Consider the following 6,707-nt stretch of genomic DNA (forward strand, 5'->3'; position numbering starts at 1 on the left):
CTCTTCTGGGATAATACGGTGCAATGAGGTTTTTAAGATATGGGGAAACTTGGTCATTAGGTTCTTCGTACGTATGGACTAGAATTTTGGGAGATGGGAGAAATCTGATGTGGATGCTTTTTAGAGAGGGCTGCACAGTGGCTCGATGGTTAGCATGTCGCCTCGTACCTAGAAGATCCCCAGTTTCTGTCCCGGCCTGGGCATGGGGTCTTTCTGCGTGGAGTTTGCATGTTCTCCCCATGCACCATGGTTCTCACTGGGTTCTCTGGCTTCCTCCCACAGTCCAAAGACATGTTGAGGTTAATTAGTGATTGTAGATGATCTGTACATGTGAATGTGAGTTTGCTTATTTGTCTCTAGCCCTGTGATAGGCTGGTTACCTGTCCAGGTGAACCTGCCTTCACCCTGAGTCAGCTGGGATAAACTCCAGCCTTTCTGCGACCCTAGTGAGGATTAAGTGGTGTCTAGATGATGGATGGATGCTTTTTAGAGACTTAGTGAGACACCCTGATATTCCTGAATTACAATAGTCCAGCCTTGAAGTAACAAATGCATTGACTAGTTTTTCAGCATCACTCTGAGACAGGATGTTCCTGATATTGTGCAGAAATACAAATAAATCCAAGGTTCCTCACAGTAGAACTGGAAACCACTTCAAAATCATTCAGAGTAGCTGTATGGTTGGTGTGTTTCTGATGTTTGAGGGACAATTTTGGACAGTTTTGCCTGAATTTTGAAGCAGAAAATTACTGTTCATCCTTTACGTCTTTAAAACATGCTTCATGTTTCTCAGCTGGCTTCTTATAGCTGTTTGACATGTGCATAGCAATGCCAGTTAATTCAGTGTGACAATAAAATGTTGTGTAACAGAAGTAAATGTACAACTTTCTCAGTGCTACTGCAGGGCTAGTCTCAGCACTGTACTGCCACAAACAACACTTTTCTAAATTATGTTTAACTCTGTGAGTAAAGTTTAATTATATATTGAAGGAAAAATGTCATCTAAACTACCAAATTATCACAGTTATAGCACTTTACAAATAGAAGACAAAATGTTGATATAATTTTAGTGACCCCGGGTCAACAGTGAGACGTAGAAGAGCCTGACCCATGCACTCGATCGGGGCTTCTTGCCTGCAGTTGTTTATTAATTCAGCAGTAGCTGTTTTGCCTGCTGTGCTTCACCGTTTCACTGCTCCCCAGATACTTTTCTCCGTGATACATACGGAAGCACACGGCCCAAAAGGCTCATAGAACAGGCTTCGCAGTGAGTCCCATATGGTTTTTTTATGCCGGATAATCTACGCACAATATTGGACCACATTCAAGTGTGTTGGCACAATATTCTCATTAATGTTTAAGTGCTAAAATAGACATGTTTTTCCTTCCATAGGCAGAGGTATGGAAGGCGGCTGTGGTTCAGGCTGGTTGTCCTCTGATCGTAAGGTTGGCGGTTCGATCCCCGGCCCCTCCACAATCAAAGTGTCCTTGGGCAAGATACTGAACCCGAAGGTGCTCCCAATGGCAGGCAGCACCTTGCATGGCAGCTCTGTCGCCATTGGTGTGTGAATGGGTGAATGAGAAACACATTGTAAAGCGCTTTGAGTGCCGCTAAGGTAGAAAGGCGCCATATAAGTCCAGTCCATGTAATTTATTAATTTTGTCAACAAGTTTACACAACAACTGCTAAGCTGAATTGCTTGAACTTGGTGAAGAGGGTGAAGCATTGCCAGAAGAAGAACCCATTCAGTTTTGATACAGATCTGGAGTTCCTATGTTATAAAGTGGTGAATAAAAACAAGCAAATTTCCTGTTGCATGTGCCACTGAGTTCTTAAAAAAAAAAAATGTACGGTCCCTCAGCACTTCAGATATACGATCTATCATATGGTCTTAGGACAAATACAGTTTGTTTGTACGGCGCATCTTCATTCATCAAGGGAAACCCTCCCAGAAGCTTTGACATAATCAGAACAAATGTTCTACCTACAGGTGCCATGTTTAGGAGAAAAGAAATTCCCAAACTCATTTTAAACCTGCGAATGCGCTGCAGTCACCCCAGCGGACTGTTGGATTAGTAAACTTGTTTCCAGACAGTGATATTACACATACAGTTGGTAAATTTCACACTCACAGACTCGACGATGCCGTATCGAAACACTCGGTGTGGAATATATCAAACCATTAGTGCTCCTAAAAACCCCGTAGAGCAGGGAGACGGATCTGAATACAGGAGTCCGCATTTGCGCAAACAACGAGCGACCATAAGTTGTCCATATGTGTCTGCTGGTGAGTGCTCGTACATACGTGTGAGCACGTAGGAATTTGTGCACTGGTGGTGTTTGTGCAAGATCACACACTCGGGAATGTTCATTAGTTTACTGGTAATATAATCGACTGGTGCTGTTTATATAGCAGCCCACGCAAACTCATAAAGAAGCTGTGAAAACGCTTGCTCTGTCGTAAAGAGCCCCACCATCTGAAGACGTGCAGCGTGTGACGCCGACGGGGTGGGCATTTTATTTGACAATACATATGGTGTCTTCTGACTGTTGTGCTCACACGGGGGGAACGGTAGCAGGAAGAGGCAAAACGAGGTAGAGACAGCAGCAGGGGTGAGGCAAATAGAGGGAAAAGAGAACAAAATCTAATTTTAGCAAGGTCATTTACTCTTTAATGTGTGTGAAGCCTTTTTTTAAATTACTTTTACTCTTTTTTTTTTGGCTTCTTGTTTATATGCAGCGAATAGGAAACGAGCAGGGAGAGAGGATTCACTTCCATAATTTGGAGTTTAAAAAAAAAGGTTGTTTTCTCTCTTTTTCTCATTCCCCAGTTGATTTTTTTTCCCTCTGTTTTCATTTGCGAGGGGAAATTAAGAGTTATTTCGGTCGACTGTGGAGTAAAAACAGTCGCACATCATACATCGTTGGTACAGTATTTACTGTAACACCACGATCCATGCAGGGTTGTGCAGCAAAGGCCAACAAGGAACAAGTGTTTTTTGAATAATAGATTGTGTTTTCCACCTTTAAAGTTAACTGACACTGCAGATGACCTTTTCACTGTTTGTCTTTTAGCATTTTTCATCATCACTTTTTCCTCTCTAATGTGACTCGATGTGAAAAGCTACGTTAGCCGCTAAAGCGTTCACAAATGACGCTTTGTACCCTCGAATAGTTTCACTTAATGTTGTCACTTCATTAGGCTTTAATCAACTGTATTTGTTTTGTGTGCCGTCGTGGTGGGTAATTGACTGGGTAATTTAACCTGTTAGTAGTACAAAGACGTACCTTCCTGTGTCCTGACCTCACACATCCCCATCGCTTAAGAAAAGTCAGCCAACAGCAGCCTGGCATCGGTCTTATTTCCCTTAAAATGTTTATGCTGGTATCGTGCAGCCCTCACTTGGACCTGCAGGCAAACTGAAGAAGGTGTTGAGTTTAAAGCTATTTATTGATTAGTGAAAGATTTTGCCACTGTGGAGGTCAGACCTTAAGTTCCATGGGGTGTTTTTTTGTTAGTTTTTTTTTTTATTGTGGTAAATGACATTACAGTGGAGTGTTTCTCCAGCTTTGGCACCCTCTGCTGTCTGAAGGACAAATTAAAAATATTATGGAAGTTTTGAGCTAAAAAATCTCAGCAGGTAAGCAGCAGGTTTACCCTTTATATTATTTGTGGCTCATACTTCTCGAATATTTTAATTATATCCTGTTCATTGCAAAGCAGTGAAGCAGAAACCTGTTTAAGCCACAGTGTTAACAAAAAATACAACCCTGTGCAATAAAATACGAGCTACAATTATTAAAGAACACAAACTGCATTATGTCGTTTGTGTGTGTGTCATGAACAACTGCAGATTTGGTTGTTGGTAGTTTTCAGGCTAATAAAGGTGGAGTATGCAATTCTAATTTAATACAGTTTTTGTTAAATGGAGTGAATACATCCACATAGCCTGCCAGCTGTTCGTTCTGAGGAAAAATCTGGTGTTCGTTCTCTGCCCTGGCTCTGCGTTTGGGAAATGAAGTGGCTCAGACTGATCTAGCGACGTTATTCCAACGTTTTCTGTGCACGTTCATGCATGTTCGTGCTCGTGTACGTGACAGGAGGAACGCTATCTAATGCTGATCGGCTATACAGCAGCAAACTTTCCCCAGAATCCCAGCCTGCACCTTTAAATTGGAATTAACAGCTTCTCTGCACTAATTAAAACACCATCTGAAACAAATTAACAAATGTGCCTCCTGTTCAAACAATCGCCACGCTGACTGTTAACATTCATTTTAATGCAGGCCCTGTGTGTGCGCTCCAGCTATAGAGAGCAGGGGAAGCGTCTCCCAAACTCCACCCAGCAGAAGGCCGACTGATGTGGGTTCAGAACAGACCACAGAGGCCTGAGAGGACTCAACCAGCTGGATGTCGGTGCCTCACTTTTTCCAACTGCTGTGCAATCCCCGAGAAACACACTCAGAGGAAAGAAGTACAAACAGTGTGGCATAAATATGGCTGCAATTCTGGGAATATTCATGCAGAAATCGAGTAGACTACACACAGACCTTTAAGTATTTAACCTTTGTGGCGTAGAACAACAATATAATGGAGGGAGACTCCGTTCAAAATCATAACTCACTGAAGGAGTCTTTACGGGAAATGTTAGAAGCACTGTTACCACACATTCAGGCTGAAAAATGCATCGTGCACATTTAGTGATTGCTTTTGGTGGCATGGAGGCCTCCTTAATATGTCCTACAACTTTATTTTTGATAGAATTGGTTCTGAGGAGACATATTTCACAGTAGGATGGAAAAAAATGTTGAATTCTTGCCCATTCACACACATATTCATACACCAATGGTGACAGAGCTGCCATGCAAGGTGCTGCCTGCCAGCTTCGGGTTCAGTGTCTTGCCCAAGGACACTTCGACTGTGGAGGGATCAAACCGTCAACCTTGCGGTTGGAGGACAACCCGCTCTACCACCTGAGCCACAGCCACCCTTGTAAACGTCGTAAATACATCGTGAGAAACAGCTTGCTCGGTAACGTAAACCAGTTGAAGATTCAGGAAACCTTTTAGCACTATGGATTTCTCATGTCTTCACCAAATATTGATGCCATTTGCTTTCATTAGGGATTCATCTTTCATGCTGGATCAAATGATTGTTTTGTTTATTAACCGTCCTTCACAGTTAGAACGATGTCTTGATCTGTATCCATATATCACTTCGTCTTCCTCACGAAAAACAGCACAGTGTTTAAGTGAAGAAGCTGTAACTATGAATTTTTGTTCTTATTGAAATAAGAATAATGAACTGATTTTGGCTCGACATGCTATCGATCCGTTCTTCAAATAATCTCCATGTCACGCCGATCGTTTAATATTGACGCCTTTGAGGTCACATCAAGGTCGGAGTTCTTAACAAATTGAGCAGAACACAGAAGCAGTGTTTCTGAGAGTTAGCGGGGTGTGTTTGTCCCGTCCCATCGTGACATTCACACTTGATTTGTTTGAGCAGAGAAAAGCGAGACGAGGACGGTGGGTGACTTTAGTGAGAAAGAGAGGGATTAAGGGCCTCTGATGAGAGGAGATGTGAGGCATATTTGTCTTATTTGGTCAGTTTTTTTTTTCTTTTCTGTTTCTCTGTTTCTTCTGGCCTTTTCCTCACCCCAATTACGTCCCGCTTTCTTGTCCTGCTGCCTCCTGGTGTGCATATCCTTCCTGTTGGCATAAGGAGCTTTAGCTGCTTTTCCCAGAAAGCAGAGTCTGTTTTTCTTTTTTCTTTTTTTTTGCCAGAGGGGCTGTCTGAGTGTCTAGATTAATACAGGTGGTGCAATATTTTGGTAGAGCTCCTCTGGAGAAACCTAGCTCGGGTGATCGAAGCAAAGAGGGCTGAAATGTGGTGTAATAAATGACCCCTTAAGTGGTCTTTGTGATATTTTCTCCTTACAAATGAGGCAGAAAGGTTAAATTCCCAGCACTGTTAAAAAGTTTGCGTGCATACGTTTTGATGCACCGTAAACAGAACGGGCTCCGAAACAACCTGCTGCTTCGTGCCCTTGGGAATAAATCCACTTATTATTCGTCTGATTGTTGATGTCCTCTGATAGCGGCGGATAATTTGATTTCCGTATCTCATTTGGGGGGATTTCGCCGAGGCAAACCTAAAATGGATCAAGTTTTCATATCTGTCCGTCTCCTCTCTTGTCTTGATTAGGTTGCCTAAATCTAATCTCATCACAGCAGATTAATTCCGTGTGTCTTCAATGAATAAACCTGTCCTAAGTAATATGTTATCATCTGTTATTTCTGGCAGGTTGAGAAATACATCAGTTTGCAGTTACAGATTTAGCATTCATTCCAGTGCAGGGTTAGCGATAGACGAGTGCCCCCTTGATGCTGATGGATCCTTTGGCTCTTTATTCCAGATGCCACTGTTGGACCATTTCACTCATCAAAGGAACCAAATTATAAAAACCACCCTTTACTTTCTTCATATCTGGTATCACCAGGCTGTACTTATTCATCCATTTGACATCTCCCCTGCAGATAAAATTAAACTTTTCACGTTGCAGAGGTAATTTTTCGGACATTCCTGAGGTGTGTCATGTGAGGAATCCAGCTGTCAAACACCATTTGGTCTGATTAATAACCCTTCTTGTTAATAGCAGCAGGAACAGTAGAAAGCTGAGCAGGACGGCCCATTGAGTTCCCA

Source organism: Stegastes partitus, unplaced genomic scaffold (assembly GCF_000690725.1).
Source record: "Stegastes partitus isolate 25-593 unplaced genomic scaffold, Stegastes_partitus-1.0.2 Scaffold697, whole genome shotgun sequence".
NCBI classification, from domain to species: Eukaryota; Metazoa; Chordata; class Actinopteri; family Pomacentridae; genus Stegastes; species Stegastes partitus.